Genomic DNA, 17,181 nt, shown 5'->3' with positions numbered 1-17,181 from the left:
CAAAAAAATGGAGTGTTCTGGGGAAAAATTTTCCACTGAAAACTGCAGCATTTTGGGGGGTTCAGTTTTTTCATAAAAAAAGAAAAATGTTTGCAGGAAATTTAAAAAGAAAAACCATTGAAATTTCTCATGCAAATAATTGGAATTTTTCAACCAGCTCTAGTTGCTACTGATGGGCCTGAATGGAAGATACAGTACGTGCTAGCAGGCTGTCGAGGAGAAGGGGGAGAGGGAGCCCCTCCTTTTTTCTTATGTAGCACTTTTCATCAGTAGATCTCAAAGCAGTATTGTTATTCCCATTCTACAGATGGGGAAACTGAGGCACAGAGTGGGAAATGATTTGTCCAAGGTCACCCAGCAGGCTAATGGCAGAGCCAGGAATAGAATTCTGGTTTTCTAAGGCCCAGACTAATACAATAGACTTTAGGCCAAAGGGCCAGCAAAAGTACAGAGAAGGGGGGTCCTGAGGTTGAGATGTAGGGCAGGAGGTGTAAATGAGAAGACAGAGAATGAGAAGGTAAAGAGCTGGGCAGTTTGCAAGAGGGCCTGGGTGGGGAGAGAGGACATATGGGTGAGTGCTGAAAGTGGAAAAGAGAGAGAGCACTCCTTAGCAGGGAGAGAGCTGGCTTGGAGTAGCTTGCCAGAGCTGAGAGAAGAGAATAATAAGATAAATAATAATGCATGGAGGAAGGGAAGCTAAAGGGAAAAAAAGAGGAGAAAAAACGGGGAGGGAACAGAAATATGATACTGAAGGGGAAATGGGAAATCACAGGAGAAAAACTATATTAAAAACGACTGGTAAAAATTTTAGTATGGGCAAAGGTACAGAAAATTCAAGCAGCCGCCCCTTTGCCAGAAGAAATGATCTCTGCTTCTTTTCCATTTGTGCGTTTGTCTTGTTTCTCTTCAGAAGGGGCCCAAGCCAATGGTAACTACAGACACAGCCAGATGTAGAAATCCCTTCTACTTATGTGTGGTGTGTTATGCTTTGATTCAGGCAGCCTGGGTTCAGATTGATCCTCTGAAGTGGGAGGAGAGAAGGGGGGGAGAGTGTGAAGGAGAGAAAGGGTCTGAAGAGAATCAGTGGAGAGATGAGGAGAGGGAAAGAAAGAAGTGAGCAATGTTTGAAAAGCAGTCTGTGCTGTGGTATTGCTTATATCTAGATGGGCCTCCAGAGCCACATTACGTAGCATAAACATTTACAGAGAATATAAACCCTCATGCTTCCACCACAAGGCAGCTAATAATCCCCTCCCCACTGGGCAGGCAAAATTGTTCATTATGGGGTTTCTTGCATCTGCCTCTGGAGCATTTGCTACTAGCTCCTGTCAGAGACAGGCTGCCATGCTCAATGGGTTGCTGGTCTGCTCTGGTGTGGCAACGCTGAGTGCTTGCGGGTTGTTAATGCGGGGCTCCACTCTTTCCTTTGAATTTTAAAAGCTTTGAATACATTAAGTGCCCCTGACAGGTGCTGGGTGCTTACTGACAGCATAGAAACTAGTGCTGCTCGGAAAGTGCCCAAGAAAATGAAATGCAGTTTTTAGCTATTGTTGTGTCCCAGCTCCCATGTTTCTGGTCAGCGCCACTAGAAACCTAGAGCTTCTGTTTGTGCATGCACCGTGCAGCTTGTGCATCACTACTTGTGGATAAGAGGGCAGTTCCATTGCACATCCAGGCCGCCACATCTGTTAAAGTCCCTAACACATGTGGTCAGTTGTGGTGGTGGGTTGTGTTCTAGGAAAAGAAGTTAGCCTACTAGCTCAGGGCCTGGATGGTCCAGACAATAGTGCACCAGCAAAGGAGTCAGGAGGTGGAGGTTTTCATTCCTGGCTTTGCCATTGACTTGAGCCCTAATTCTGCAGTTGGATTCCCATTGGCAAACCTGTGCATCCAGGCAGAACCTTTCTGAAGTGGGGCTCCTTGCTAGTGAATCCAATTTCGGCGGTGCTATGTAAGCTAGGACAGGTCACCTACGGTAACATTTTCAAAAGTGCCCATATCCCATTTTCAAATCCTTTTTCAAAAATGACTTAAGCACTTTGGAGGCTTTTGGTGAGACTAAGGGCTTGTCTACATGGACATTTCACTCACGGCAAAGTCTACCCCGCACTTGCCTGCCATGCTTCAACTGTTCATGTGGAGCCTGCTGACATGAATTAACATGTCATATGGGATCTACTCCTGTTTCAAAGAGCAAAACACATGACTGAACTGTTAATGTGGATCAGCAGAGTCCTCACTGACAGTTGAAGCATGGCAGGCTAGCACAGGGCAGATTCATGCCCCAGCTTGCTGCGAACTAAATGTTTGTGTAGACAAGCCCTTTGTCTCACTGAAAACTTCCAAAGTGCCTAAGTCATTTTTGTAAAAGGATTGAGTCTCCTAATGCACTTTTGAAAATTTTACCCTTAACCTCTCCATATTTCATTTTTCCCTATCTGTAAATTGGAGATAACTACACTTTACCCACCTTTGTAAAACACTTTGTGGTCTGCCACTGAAAAGCACTAAACAAATGCCTAATATCACTATCCTCATAATTATTAACATATTTCACAGACACTAATGAACACCCATCAAACACAGAGCACTTGGTCTCAACCATGGACAAATGTTAATTGCATAAATGTAGGTTCCCGAGCCCATTACCAACCCCCTAAGCTGCATAGCTTTCCTCGTATTTAAAAAGCTTATTCAGGAATTTTTAGTTCACCACTGAACTTTTCTAATAAAAAGTCAAAGTCAACAGCAGCAGTGGGTATGAACCGAGCGCTGTGGGGAGGAAGGGGTAAGTTAATGTTTCAGAGGCACAATACACAGCCATGAAATGTGATCACGACTGGGAGATATGTGGGTTTATGTTTTCTCTACATTCAAATAAAAACAAGGCTGTAGCTCCAACAAAATACTGAGCCAGGACGTTGTGTTGCAGCTTTACATGAAAATTTAAGTTTTACTTGAACACTAATTAAATATTTTGCTGTTGCATGAGAGAACGCATCAGCCATAAGCCTCTGTCTCTGCCATTGGAGCTTCTGAAGTGTTTCCTTTTTTGAAAGGAGAACTGAGAGTAGCTTTTACAAAATTTCACTTCACCATCCTGGCCTGAAAGAAACACAGTGCCTAAAAAGTAGTGACAATAGAATAGTTTCCATGGGGTTCTGCAGAGAGTCTGGAATTGGGGCAGATAGATTAAATTTGGGGCAGGTGATAACTCTGAGGGTTGTGGGACTGAAACAGGACAAGGCAATGATGGAGGACCTGGAACGAGCCTATCTTCAGTTATACCTGTGCAAGACCAATGTGTGGCAGCTGGCATCAGCAAATATCTAGACCAAAGATATTAGCTGCTGACAGTTGGCAAGGTAGAGTTGTTTTAAAAGGATCTCAATTTACTTTCACTAGGATAGAACATATGGACAATGTAACTTGGAAAGTCTTTGCTTTTGAAGATCCAGATCCTGCACCATTGAAGTAAGTGGAAACTTTAGCCATTGACTTTAATGGAAACCCGCAGCAAACCCAACGTTAGGATTTACTGGGAAACGCAGATGTCTGAACACTGTGCCTGGCAATCCTGGCTAATAATAAAAGGAAACTTTGTTTACTGGGAAGAAAACACATTCTGAACAAATTCTGACACACCCTAAACCAACTTGCTTTTGAAAGCAAGTTAGGATTTTATTAAGCTTAGATTTAGAAAGTGAAATTAAAAAGCATCTGTGGGAACTTGCTTGAATTATTAAAGATTAATTATGCTAAGGAGAAAAATGAGGACACGCATTATGCTGGGCTCCTCTCGCTTCTCACCAAGTCAGCGGCATCAGGCTGGGTCAGTGCTCTCAAACACCTCTCCCCACTCATCAGCCTGGCATCTGACTGCCTGATTGCCAGCATGTCGGAAATACCTGGAGTCGTGGAGTACTTGGAACGGTGTTGGTGATTCAGTAGGTGGAATACTTCCCTTTGAAAGGGTACTTGCCCGTATCCCAAGCATAGTATAGATTCATAGACTGAAACCCTAGCCCCATTAAAGTTAATGAGAAAAATCCCACTGATTTCACCCTTAGATTTTAAGGCTAGAAGGGACCATTATGCTCATCAAGTCTGACAACATAAAGGTAGGGGAAATATTTCCTAATGGTTTATGGTATTAAAGAGCCCACGGAACGTTCCACAAGAGCAAGGGTGTTGGTCACAGGCTTCTGGCAAAGCTGGCATATTCTACCTCCGTAGGTGCCCCCCTGCACTTTCAATTGGAAATGGTCTTCTTCTTCACTTCCTGTCCTAAACTTGTGTAAGCAGCTGCACTGTCCCACCAGTGGTACCAATTCAGAATTTCTTGGGGGGACTGTGACACAGTGCTGAGAGCTAATAGCTGTCCTGGCGCTCTCGGCACATAAGCTCTGATTAGTTCCCCCCAGAGAAGACTTGATTGGGGAATGGATTACTTAATTGCCTAGCAGACTGTGGGATAGGGGCACTAAGGAGATAATTGTCCCATCAGCTGGGAGGGTAGTTAAAAAGCACAGGAGGAAGAACAGAGGAGAAAAGGCTAGTAGAGCTGAGGGTCAAGGGATTTCAGGTGGGTGAGATCTCTCTCTGCCCCTGGAGAAAGGGCTGACATCTGAAGAATGTTATAGATAGAGCTGCTGCACTGGATTGTGATGGTGGTGATAATAGTAATAAATCCCGTAGGGGTGTTAACAAACAAGAAGTATACAAGACTGTGCAGGATTGCAGGGCAGGAATGGAACCTGCCCTGTGACAGGACCCCATTCCAGTTCCTGCTTCCCCCGCTCCTGGACCCAGGGCCTCCCTCTCTGTTACTCACACAATGCATGGGTTGGTGCAGCCAGGAGTCGAGTGATCTGCAGATTCCCCTGTGCACGGCTGTACAAGAACAGACACCCCCCCATGCCAGGTCGCAACACCGTTTGGCTTGGCTGCCCCTCTGCCTGTGCCGAGAGGTGGCCAGGTCAGATTTCAGTGGTGTAGTGACCACGCACCCGATGCTCTGCACTGCTCGACCAGCATCTGTACTGATTTGGTATGGGACCACTACTTAACAGTGGTTGAGCCATGGCCCCTCTGGCTCCATGGCCTATGGGGACTTTGAGTAAGTGCAAAAACCTTGGAGTGGGGGCATTCAGCCCCCAGCCCCTTCTAATTGGCACCATTGTGTCCCACCCTTGGGGTGGCTGAGTTTTGTTGGTGATAGAGCATTCCCCATGCACAGTATGTAAAATGCTTGGAGATCTTTCAGGATTGAAGGTGGTATCTAAATGTATGGCGCTCCTGTGGGAGACACAGATAACTACGAACTATCTCTGTCTGGTGTTGGGGTTTTTTTGTTCTGATTTTTTTGGAAGAGAAGAGGAAGGACAACTGCTGATGTGGGTGAGAAACAAATAAAATTGCTGTAGCTTCTGTCATATTTGTTCTGTGTGTGCTTTTTAAAGGGTTGCAAAGCACAACAACTGTCTCTGTAGCAGGAGCTTGCTAACTATTCCCAGTGTCAGCAGTCTGTCAATCCTCAACTTGAGTATTTAATATACTGTATGCTGACTGCTGCAAGTGTTTCTATTGACAGCCGCTTCTGGGCTTGGTCTCTCTTGTGAGACATCTCTTTATACAATCTTGCATGCCATCAAGACATTCTGGTGCAGAATAGTGAGCAGCTCAGCAATAACACCACCAACTTCATTCACTGTGCCCTGCTGAAAAGCCTTAGACAAAGGGTGTCTGTGCCAGGTGGTACAGTGTTTAACCTGAATTGTTTTAGCTTTACGAAATACATACAATGTCCCCACAGCTGGCCTAGTTTTTCGAAGGTCTGAGCATCCACAAATCTCACTGACATCAGCGGTAGCTGTAGGTGCAAAACACCTTTGAAAATTAGGCCAAATGTCAAGCATGAATGGCAGCTAATAGTAAACAAGTCCCTTTCTTTCCTCAACTTTTTTATTTTTTGGAATCATGAAAATAAAAAAGGTTGCTCTACCCAAGTGCAGGACCCTGGCTGTGTGTACTGCCATGAAAAGACGAACCAACATATACTTTACAGAAGGAAAGGCAACAGAAGCTCCAAGTGCTACTTTATGGTTTTGTTCAAGTCTGTTTTCATTGTTATTGTGGAGTGGTTGAGTGATTCATTACGAACAGGGAGCAGGATCCTCCGCTGATGTATATCAACATTGCTGCATTGATTTCAACGGGCCTACACTGATTTACCTACAGAGAAGATCTAGTCTTAGGTATTCAGACACAAATAAAGAAAGTAGAGATGGGCATGAGACAAAACCCCAGATCTGAACATCATAACCTTTGAGGAACTTGAAACCTGGATCTGACCTTCATGACTGGTCTTTATTTCCTTAATGAGCTGACCCACAACTCCAGTTGCAAACAAACCCCAACACCAGAGAATTTTTCTGTCTGTCTAGTTTCTTCTCTGGCCTTCTTCATTTGCAGTAACAGTATTGTAAGCTGCAAAATTTATCACTATTACTGTAACATTTTACAAGGTTTAGTAGAGACAGAGCTGGTAGACTTTCTCCTGCAGTTTCTTTTTCATTAATTTTCAGCTGTTTAATTTAGTCTTCGCTAACTATATTTGCAGTGAATGTTCTAGGAGTCTGATTCACCCCTTGGGTTCTGCCAGCTTATGGTAGGGGATCCAGAGCTAGCCAGCTGGCACACCCCCAGAAGTAGATGGGCTGGCCTATGTGGGGGCTGATGCCAGGCTGGCTGGGAGAGGTGTTGATTTACCGTCTGTTCTGGGCTGTCTCCAGTGGTGGGACTCATAGAGCCTTGGACAGACTTTAAAGCACCCACTGCAAGAAACCCAAAAGAGCTCTGAGCATAATCACTGCCTATTGAAAATTGATCCCAGGTTTGAGAAACTAGTCCAGCTTTTCCTATTGAAATTAACGGCAAAACTCCCATTGACTTCAAAGGGAGCAGAGATGTGCCCATTTGTTTTTGTGCCGAGACCAAACAAATGCCCTTGCTCCAGTTACATTTCTTACCTCTCCTCTAGTTTTACAGTAGCTGTTCAGGATGAGTTCCATGTAAAACATTGCTGACCAAACAGATTTTTTTTCAATTTCTCTTTTTGTGTGTGATTAACAATGACAAAGATCTAGTATGGGATGAATTGCAGCCCAATCAATGTCATGGTAAAATGCCTATGAGTTACGTAATACACTAGAGACGCTCGGCCATTGGAATAAATCCTGACCGTGCTCGCTTGATGCAGAGGTCACAGACTGCAGTGCAAGGGGGACAGGGCTTGGGTACCCCATGCATGGAGTGCATGGCCACATAGAACATAATGTATCCATGACTATGCAGATCCATCAGCCAAATCCCACTGTAAGGTGGGGAGGATGCAGGAGTGTGGATGCTTCTGTAGCTCTGAGGCTGCAGTAGAGTCTCATGGAGCAATTGCAGAAGGAGGGCTCTGATCCTCCACTCTGATCCTCCACTCCAGTCATCACAGGACCCCCTCCATCAGAGCATTTACTTGCGCTCAGCACAGGGGGCAGGATTTGTCCTAGTTGTCCCAGGGGAGTATGCTTAATGGTGAATGCATTTTTCTTTCCAGATTCTGGGCCTGATTCTTCTTCTGCTGAAGTCATCAGCAAAATCCCCATTGACCCCATTGACCAATGAGAGCCAGATCAGCCTTTAATCATGGTGTATGTTCTTCCCCAGATTTGCTTGCAGAATAAACCAGTTGCTTTCATCTCTGGTTCCTATCCTCTACTAATCACTCACTCCACTCCTCCAGTTCTGATCTTCCCTACCACATACTGCAGAATCAGAGCTCTTTCTCTGAGGCTGCCTCACCTCTCTGGGACTGCTTCCTTTCCTTGAGCTCCTTCTTCTCTTTAAAACTCACCTCTAAACCAACCTGCCTTCTGCTCCATTTACCAAGAGCAAGGGTAAGTGCTCTATACAGTGCTAGCTGATGCTACACTACAAAAATAAATTGTATTTTGTGAGTAGAGTAAAATAGCCCTTCACAGGAGGGGAGCAAGACAATTTGCTAGACTCTGCCTTTGATGGTTTTCATCTGGCAGTGGAATTAAACTAAATCTAAGGACTGGCAGGAGCAAAAGGCAATCTGCACCTCTGAATCTTTAGCACTTGCTCTCCTCGGGCTTACGTCTGCATGTAAAGGAAGGTGTGATCCACAAGCAACAACTCTCTTGCCAACTGACTACAGATCTGTCAACTTCACAAAGGGCTCACTGGCTTTACCAAAGGAATAATTACGGTCTAAGTTCTCTCTTGCATCCCAAGCAGCCAATCATGGTGCAGGGGATTATGCCAGGACTGTAGTAGACCCTGCTGCTCCTTCAGCCCCATCCGTCATGGGACAATAGGTAGCAGAGCCACTGATCATGCCCAGATTCCTACCCTGCCCCCAAAATATGGGCATGCAGGACTTCCCAAATCCTGCCCCATCGGCAAGGCAGTGCACTGGCACTGGTTACGCTGGGTCTGGAGCTGGAGAAAGGGAGCAGGAATGGCCCTCAAGTGCCCTGCAGCGCACTTATATCAGGAGCAGGAAATCAATTCTCATCAACCATCCCAAAGTACATTCAGACAAACTGGCCGGTAAATTACCTCATAGGGATCGTTACTGGGCTAAATCCGGCCATCCTTAGCCATGCAAAACTCCCACTGACGTCAAGTGAAATGCACTGACTTGAAATTAATTAACTAAATTAACTCTAATTGAAATTAGAATCTGACCTTCCTTGTCTACAATTTTAAGGTGGTCTCTTCTCTCTTCCTTTTAGTATATCCAGTTACATTGTCAGCAAGGGTTCAATGCTGTTTTTCTCCCTCAGGCTCCCCTTCATGAAAGCCCCTTGTATTAATAATAACAGTGCATCTTTGCAAGTTACTTGATCTCTATCAATATCTCAAGAAAAGATTCCTTTGCACACAGCTGGCCTTTCCCATATTTCCTTCTCACCTGAGCCCTTCAACCCTACACCAGTATTATCTATGAATCTTTCCTGTTAATAATAAAATCACTATTCTATATATACTCTACCTCTTAGTTCTCTCACGTGATCTTCATCTTCTCTCTTCTGGCTACCACACTAATGAAACTAATTTCCTGGGTTGTTCGGCGCAAGCATCCTTGTTTGCTACCTCTTACCACTCAGTCCCTACTTAAAACTCACTTCTTCACTGGTGTTGATGGAAAGTCTTTTTCAGTCATATGACCGGCTATCCACCCTTCACTTAATTATGGTATCCCCATTAGTACTGTATGTCACAGCTGCCATATAAATGGTAACAAATTATTGAATTTACTCCAGGTTCTCACCATGTTTGCACTTAATATTTATTATAATTTTGCAATGTAGATAGTTCACAGGATTAGGGTTGCTTGTGAATGTCATAATAAGTGCACTTTCCTCCAGCTGCATTTGACAAGAAGATTGTAGTCTTTTCTCTCAGATGAGGTCTTCATGACCGTCACCTGTGACTTTTTCACCTCCAGACTGGAATATCGCTCTACTTAGAGTTGTCCTTGAGGACCACACTGGAACTTCAGCTAGTGCCGAATGCTGTTACCTACTTATTTAGCAGAGTTTCTTGCTGGGAGCATATTACACCTGTTCAACATAGATTCATAAACATTAAAGCCAGAAAGGACCATCATGATCATCTAGTCTGACCTCCTGCACATTGCTGGCCACAGAACCTCACCCACCTACTCCTGTAATAGACCCCTAACCTCTGGCTGAATTACTGAAGTCCTCAAATCACAATTTAAAGACTTCAAGTTACAGAGAATCCACCATTTACACTAGTTTAAACCTGCAAGTGAGCCATGCCCCATGCTGCAGAGGAAGGTGAAAACCCCCCATGGTGTCTCCCAATCTGACCCAAGGGAAAATTCCTTCCCAACCCCAAATATGGCGGTCAGTTAGACCCTGAACATGTGGGCAAGACCCACCAACCAGACACCTGGGCAAGAATTCTCTGTAGTAACTCAGAGCCCTCCCTACCTAGTGTCCCATCACCGGCCATTGGAGATATTTGCTGCTAGCAGTCGTGGATCGGCCACATGCCATTGTAGGCAATCTCATCATACCATCCCCTCTATGAACTTATCAAGCTCAGTTTTGAAGGCAGTTAGGTTTTTTGCCCCTACCTCTCCCCTTGGGAGGCTAATCCAGAACTTCACTCCTCTGATAGTTAGAAACCTTTGGGTATATCTACACTACGAAATTAGGTCGAATTTATAGAAGTCGGTTTTTTAGAAATCTTTTTTATATAGTCAATTGTGTGTGTCCCCACACAAAATGCTCTAAGTGCATTAAGTGCATTAACTCGGCGGAGTGCTTCCACAGTACTGAGGCAAGCGTCGACTTCCGGAGTGTTGCACTGTGGGTAGCTATCCCACAGTTCCTGCAGTCTCCACTGCCCATTGGAATTCTGGGTTGAGATCTCAATGCCTGATGGGGCAAAAAACATTGTCGCGGGTGGTTCTGGGTACATGTCATCAGGCCCTCTCTCCCTCCCTCCCTCTGTGAAAGCAATGGCAGACAATCATTTCGTGCCTTTTTTCCTGAGTTACCTGTGCAGACGTCATACCAAGGCAAGTATGGAGCCCGCTCAGCTCACTGTCACCGTATGTCTCCTGGGTGCTGGCAGACGTGGTATTGCATTGCTACACAGCAGCAGCAACCCATTGCCTTGTGGCAGCAGACGGTACAATAGGCCTGAAAACCATCCTCATCATGTCCGAGGTGCTCCTGGCCGCCTCGGTAAGGTCGGTCAGGAATGCCTGGGCAGATATGGGTGCAGGGACTAAATTAGGAGGGACTCAACCAGGTCATTCTCTTTAGTCCTGCAGGCAGTCCTATTGTACCATCTTATGGTGAGCAGGCAGGAGATGTGGATGGCTAGCAGTCGTATTGCACCGTCTTCTGCCGAGCAGCCATGAGATGTGGATGGCTTGCAGTCCTTCTGCACCGTCTGCTGCCAGTCAAAGATGTAAAAGACAGATGGAGTGGATCAAAACAAGAAATAGACCAGATTTGTTTTGTATTCATTTGCTCCTCCCTCCCTCCGTGAAGTCCTGCCTGAAATACCAGAGGGAGGGATAGCTTAGTGGGTTGAGCATTGGCCTGCTAAACCCAGGGGTTTGAGTTCAATCCTTGAGGGGGCCGTTCTGTGTGACAAATGTTTTTGTTTCTCCTTGATGTAAAGCCACCCCCTTTGTTGATTTTAATTCCCTGTAAGCCAACCCTGTAAGCCATGTTGTCAGTCGCCCCTCCCTCCGTCAGAGCAACGGCAGACAATTGTTCCGCACCTTTTTTCTGTGCAGATGCCGTACCATGGCAAGCATGGAGCCCGCTCAGATCACTTTGGCAATTAGGAGCACATTAAACACCACGCGCATTATCCAGCAGTATATGCAGCACCAGAACCTGGCAAAGCGAAACCAGGTGAGGAGGCGACGTCAGCGCGGTGACGAGAGTGATGAGGACATGGACACCTCAAACCATGGGCCCTGGCAATGCAGGCATCATGGTGCTAATGGGGCAGGTTCATGCCGTGGAACGCCGATTCTGGGCTCGGGAAACAAGCACAGACTGGTGGGACCGCATAGTGTTGCAGGTCTGGGACGATTCCCAGTGGCTACGAAACTTTTGCATGAGTAAGGGCACTTTCATTGAACTTTGTGACTTGCTTTCCCCTGCCCTGAAGCGCATGAATACCAAGATGAGAGCAGCCCTCACAGTTGAGAAGCGAGTGGCGATAGCCCTGTGGAAGCTTGCAATGCCAGACAGCTACCGGTCAGTCGGGAATCAATTTGGAGTGGGCAAATCTACTGTGGGGGCTGCTGTGATGCAAGTAGCCAACGCAATCAAAGATCTGCTGATATCAAGGGTAGTGACCCTGGGAAATGTGCAGGTCATAGTGGATGGCTTTGCTGCAATGGGATTCCCTAACTGTAGTGGGGCCATAGACGGAATGCATATCCCTATCTTGGCACTGGAGCACCAAGCCGCCGAGTACATAAACCGGAAGGGGTACTTTTCAATAGTGCTGCAAGCACTGGTGGATCACAAGGGACGTTTCACCAACGTCAGCATGGGCCAGGAAAAGATACATGACGCTCGCATCTTCAGGAACTCTGGTCTGTTTCAAAAGCTGCAGGAAGGGACTTTCTTCCCAGACCAGAAAATAACTGTTGGGGATGTTGAAATGCCTATAGTTATCCTTGGGGACCCAGCCTACCCCTTAATGCCCTGGCTTATGAAGCTGTACACAGGCAGCATAGACAGTAGTCAGGAGCTGTTCAACTACAGGCTGAGCAAGTGCAGAATTCTGGTAGAATGTGCATTTGGACGTTTAAAAGCATGCTGGCGCAGTTTACTGACTCGGTTAGACCTCAGCGAAACCAATATTCCCACTGTTATTACTGCTTGCTGAGCGCTCCACAATATCTGTGAGAGTAAGGGGGAGACATTTATGGCAGGGTGGGAGGTTGAGGCAAGTCGCCTGGTCGCTGGTTACGCACAGCCAGACACCAGGGCGGTTAGAAGAGCACAGGAGAGCGCGGTACGCATCAGAGAAGCTTTGAAAACCAGTTTCATGACTGGCCAGGCTATGATGTGAAAGTTCTGTTTGTTTCTCCTTGATGAAACCCCCCGCCCCTTGGTTCACTCTACTTCCTTGTAAGCTAACCACCCTCCCCTTCTCCCTTCGATCACCACTTGCAGAGGCAATAAAGTCATTGTTGTTTCACATTCATGCATTCTTTATTAATTCATCACACAAATAGGGGGATAACTGCCAGGGTAGCCCGGGAGGGGTGGTGGAGGAGAGAAGCACTGGGAGGGGTGGTGGAGGAGGGAAGGACAAGGCCACACAGCACTTTAAAAGTTTTAAACTTATTGAATGCCAGCCTTCTGTTGCTTGGGCAATCCTCTGGGGTGGAGTGGCTGCGTGGCCGGAGGCCCCCCCCGCACTGAGTTCTTGGGCGTCTGGATGAGGAGACTATGGAACTTGGGGAGGAGGGCGGTTGGTTACACAGGGGCTGTAGTGGCGGTCTGTGCTCCTGCTGCCTTTCCTGCAGCTCAACCATATGCTGAAGCGTATTAGTTTGATCCTCCAGCATTGAATCCTGCCTCCTCTCATCACGCTGCCGCCACCTTTCAGCTTCAGCCCTCTCTTCAGCCCACCACTTACTCTCCTCAGCCCGCCACCTCTCCTCCCGGTCATTTTGTGCTTTCCTGCACTCTGACATTATTTGCCTCCACGCATTTGTCTGTGCTCTGTCAGTGTGGGAGGACAGCATGAGCTCGGAGAACATTTCATCGCGAGTGCGTTTTTTTTTCTTTCTAAGCTTCACTAGCCTCTGGGAAGGAGAAGATCCTGTGATCCTTGAAACACATGCAGCTGGTGGAGAAAAAAAAGGGACAGTGGTATTTAAAAAGACACATTTTATAGAACAATGGGTACACTCTTTAACGGTAAACCTTGCTGTTAACATTACATACATAGCACATGTGCTTTCATTCCAAGGTCGCATTTTGCCTCCCCCCCCCCGGCACGTGGCTAGCCCCTCCCCTCTCCCCGTGGCTAACAGCGGGGAACATTTCCGTTCAGCCACAGGCAAACAGCCCAGCAGGAACGGGCACCTCTGAATGTCCCCTTAAGAAAAGCACCCTATTTCAACCAGGTGACCATGAAAGATATCACTCTCCTGAGGATAACACAGAGAGATAAAGAACGGATGTTGTTTGAATGCCAGCAAACATACACTGCAATGCTTTGTTCTACAATGATTCCCAAGTACATGCTACTGGCCTGGTGTGGTAAAGTGTCCTACCATGGTGGACGGAATAAGGCTGCCCTCCCCAGAAACCTTTTGCAAAGGCTTTGGGAGTACATCCAGGGGAGCCGCAAATGGCAGGGCAAATTAATCTTGCTTGCTTTTAAACCATGTGTAGTATTTTAAAAGGTACACTCACCAGAGGTCCCTTCGCCACCTGGCAGGTCCGGGAGGCAGACTTGTGTGGGTTCGGGGGGTACTGGCCCCAGGTCCAGGGTGAGAAACAGTTCCTGGCTGTCGGGAAAACCGGTTTCTTCGCTTGCTTGCTGTGAGCTATCTACAACTTCATCATCATCATCTTCCTCGTCCCCAAAACCTGCTTCCGTGTTGCCTCCATCTCCATTGAAGGAGTCAAACAACACGGCTGGGGTAGTGGTGGTTGAACCCCCTAAAATGGCATGCAGCTCATCATAGAAGCGGCATGTTTGGGGCTCTGACCCGGAGTGGCCATTTGCCTTTCTGGTTTTCTGGTAGGCTTGCCTCAGCTCCTTCAGTTTCACGCGGCACTGCTTCGGGTCCCTGTTATGGCCTCTGTCCTTCATGCCCTGGGAGATTTTGACAAATGTTTGGCATTTCAAAAATTGGAACAGAGTTCTGATAGCATGGATTCCTCTCCTCATACAGCAATCAGATCCCATACCTCCTGTTCGGTCCATGCTGGAGCTTTTTTGCAATTCTGGGACTCCATCATGGTCACCTCTGCTGATGAGCTCTGCACTCACCTGCAGCTTGCCACGCTGGCCAAACAGGAAATTGAAATTCAAAAGTTCGTGGGCCTTTTCCTGTCTACCTGGCCAGTGCATCTGAGTTGAGAGTGCTGTCCAGAGTGGTCACAATGGAGCACTCTGGGATAGCCGTCAGAGGCCAATACCGTCTAATTGCATCCACAATACCCCAAATTTGACCCAGCAAGGCCGATTTCAGCGCTAATCCCCTTGCCGGGGGTGGAGTAAGGAAATAGATTTTAAGAGCCCTTTAAGTCGAAAAAAGGGCTTTGTCGTGTAGACGGGTGCAGGGTTAAATCGATTTAACGCTGCAAAATTCGACCTCAACTCCTAGTGTAGACTAGGGCTTTGTCTAATTTCAAGCCTAAACTTGTTGATGGCCAGTTTATATCCATTTGTTCTTGTGTCAACACTGGCACCTAACGTATTCTTCTGTGGCTCTCAGTTAATTTCTGGGTGAAATTCAGCGTGCTGCTTGTGTGGTTTGAGTCTTTGCTACTTCTAAGCCCTTCTCCCTATTTGTGCTAATCACAACAATTAAGATCAGCTGAGGAACTCAAGCTAACATCCCTGTCCTGTTGTAAACAAGAAGGGTCTAGAGTTCTCAGGGGTCATCTACTTTTGAGTCATCTTTGAGCCATCTACCTTCAGATTTGTTCTTCCTGCTGATATGTCACAGCCTGAATTGTTGACATTCAGCCCTGGTCTACACTAGGACTTTAGGTCGAATTTAGCAGCGTTAAATCGATGTAAACCTGCACCCGTCCACACAATGAAGCCCTTTATTTCGACTTAAAGGGCTCTTAAAATCGATTTCCTTACTCCACCCCTGACAAGTGGATTAGCGCTTAAATCGACGTTGCCGGCTCGAATTTGGGGTACTGTGGACACAATTCGATGGTATTGGCCTCCGGGAGCTATCCCAGAGTGCTCCATTATGACCGCTCTGGACAGCACTCTCAACTCAGATGCACTGGCCAGGTAGACAGGAAAAGAACCGCAAACTTTTGAACCTCATTTCCTGTTTGGCCAGCGTGGCAAGCTGCAGGTGACCATGCAGAGCTCATCAGCACAGGTGACCATGATGGAGTCCCAGAATGGCAAAAGAGCTCCAGCATGGACCGAACGGGAGGTACGGGATCTGATCGCTGTTTGGGGAGAGGAATCCGTGCTATCAGAACTCCGTTCCAGTTTTCGAAATGCCAAAACCTTTGTCAAAATCTCCCAGGGCATGAAGGACAGAGGCCATAACAGGGACCCGAAGCAGTGCCGCGTGAAACTGAAGGAGCTGAGGCAAGCCTACCAGAAAACCAGAGAGGCGAACAGCCGCTCTGGGTCAGAGCCCCAAACATGCCGCTTCTATGATGAGCTGCATGCCATTTTAGGGGGTTCAGCCACCACTACCCCAGCCGTGTTGTTTGACTCCTTCAATGGAGATGGAGGCAATACGGAAGCAGGTTTTGGGGACGAAGAAGATGATGATGAGGAGGAGGTTGTAGATAGCTCACAGCAAGCAAGCGGAGAAACCGGTTTTCCCAACAGCCAGGAACTGTTTCTCACCCTAGACCTGGAGTCAGTACCCCCCGAACCCACCCAAGGCTGCCTCCTGGACCCAGCAGGTGGAGAAGGGACCTCTGGTGAGTGTACCTTTTAAAATACTATACATGGTTTAAAAGCAAGCATGTGAAAGGATTACTTTGCCCTGGCATTTGCGGTTCTCCTAGATGTAGTCCTAAAGCCTTTGCAAAAGGTTTCTGGGGAGGGCAGCCTTATTGCGTCCTTCATGGTAGGACACTTTACCACTCCAGGCCAGTAACACGTACTCGGGAATCATTGTAGAACAAAGCATTGCAGTGTATGTTTGCTGGCATTCAAACAACATCCGTTCTTTATCTCTTTGTGTTATCCTCAGGAGAGTGAGATATAATTCATGGTCACCTGGTTGAAATAGAGTGCTTTTCTTCAGGGGACACTCAGAGGAGCCCATTCCTGCTGGGCTGTTTGCCTGTGGCTAAACAGAAATGTTCCCCGCTGTTAGCCACAGGGAGGGGGGAAGATTGAGGGGGTAGTCACGCGGTGGGAGGAGGCAAAATGCGACCTTGTAACGAAAGCACATGTGCTATGTATGTAATGTTAACAGCAAGGTTTACCCTGAAAGAGTGTAGCGACTGTTTTATAAAATGTGTCTTTTTAAATACCGCTGTCCCTTTTTTTTTCTCCACCAGCTGCATGTGTTTCAATGATCACAGGATCTTCTCCTTCCCAGAGGCTAGTGAAGCTTAGAAAGAAAAAAAAACGCACTCGCGATGAAATGTTCTCCGAGCTCATGCTGTCCTCCCACACTGACAGAGCACAGACAAATGCGTGGAGGCAAATAATGTCAGAGTGCAGGAAAGCACAAAATGACCGGGAGGAGAGGTGGTGGGCTGAAGAGAGTAAGTGAGGGGCTGAAGAGAGTAAGTGGCGGGCTGAAGACAGGGCTGAAGCTCAAATGTGGCGGCAGCGTGATGAGAGGAGGCAGGATTCAATGCTGAGGCTGCTGCAGGACCAAACCAGTATGCTCCAGTATATGGT

The sequence above is a fragment of the Lepidochelys olivacea genome (assembly GCF_965140295.1).
Source record: "Lepidochelys olivacea isolate rLepOli2 genome assembly, chromosome: 1".
NCBI classification, from domain to species: domain Eukaryota; kingdom Metazoa; phylum Chordata; order Testudines; family Cheloniidae; genus Lepidochelys; species Lepidochelys olivacea.
This window is presented reverse-complemented; position numbering follows the sequence as displayed.